Raw genomic sequence first — 1,044 nt, 5'->3', positions numbered from 1 at the left:
CGGGAGCGCCGCCGCACTTCCCAAGCGGCGCACTTATCCAGTGCGCCACTGGGCCGGCCCACTCATACTATCTTTTAATTCCATTTTTCCACAAAATTTTTGAAGTAACTTCATAAACACAGAATATATATGGATGCAATAGTGTCTGGCAAGTGGTGGGTGCTCAAAAATTGCTGGTCACTATTATTATATTGTACATCTGATATGCGGTCAGAGTACTTGTAAGTATAGTGCACAAGTGTCCTCACTTCTATAAAACTGCCAATAGCTGGCTACTGTTTTACCCCAAAGAATATGATGGATGACTGAAAAACCTATGTCTGAACCCTTCGATTCTGCCCAAATTCCTAAACTGGAGTCCTCTGATCTAAGTACTCTTCTCATCTCACTCCTTTCAAGCCATTACATCATAAACCTTAGAAGTATAGATTATCAAGAAGTCCAACTCCCCAAGTCCGAGTTCTCCAAGCTTGTCTGATCACATCATTCACCTAAAACACTTGATAAAGATTCCCAGATCCCGTCCCAGACCTAATGAATAACAGCCCAAGAACTAAAGAAAAAAAAAAAAAGCAACGTGCACCCTCTCCTACCCCAAATACACAGCCCTTCAACTCCCCAAGAGATTCTTGTCTTATCAGACAGGGTCTAACTCCACCTGCAAATAGCTACGGTCTTTCTCAAGTTCTTTCCATGGCATGCTCTTTGACCCTTTCTCCATGTCTTAGTTTAGCACTAAACACTGGCTAGCAGTCTGGAAGAATTAACTCCCTCAGCTGGGCCTCCAACAGCTCAGCAAGGCACACTGTGTGTGTGGTGGGGGAGTTGTCTGTCCCTTAATATCGCTTTTCTACAATTTCACTATAAAAGGATTATTTAAAACTACCACAAATCTCTGGTTATTTTTTTTTAAAATTAATTCTCTTAATTTACAATTCTTGAACTGACTCCAATAAACAAGCAAGATGTACATAACTGAGAGCCATATTTTTAAGAAATAGAAATAAAAGCTATTTGTTCAAATTTTCTAAACCAATTAGCAAT

The 1,044-nt window shown here is 40.1% G+C and overlaps 1 protein-coding gene across 1 annotated transcript in view; it reads right to left on the bottom strand.

Moving 5' to 3' along the window:
- The window catches only part of FNDC3B (fibronectin type III domain containing 3B), a 361,626-nt gene that overhangs the window by 349,533 nt on the left and 11,049 nt on the right, over positions 1-1,044 (bottom strand). The window lies entirely within an intron of this gene.

The sequence above is a fragment of the Galeopterus variegatus genome, unplaced genomic scaffold (assembly GCF_000696425.1).
Source record: "Galeopterus variegatus unplaced genomic scaffold, G_variegatus-3.0.2 Scaffold272, whole genome shotgun sequence".
NCBI lineage: Eukaryota > Metazoa > Chordata > Mammalia > Dermoptera > Cynocephalidae > Galeopterus > Galeopterus variegatus.
This window is presented reverse-complemented; position numbering and strand designations above follow the sequence as displayed.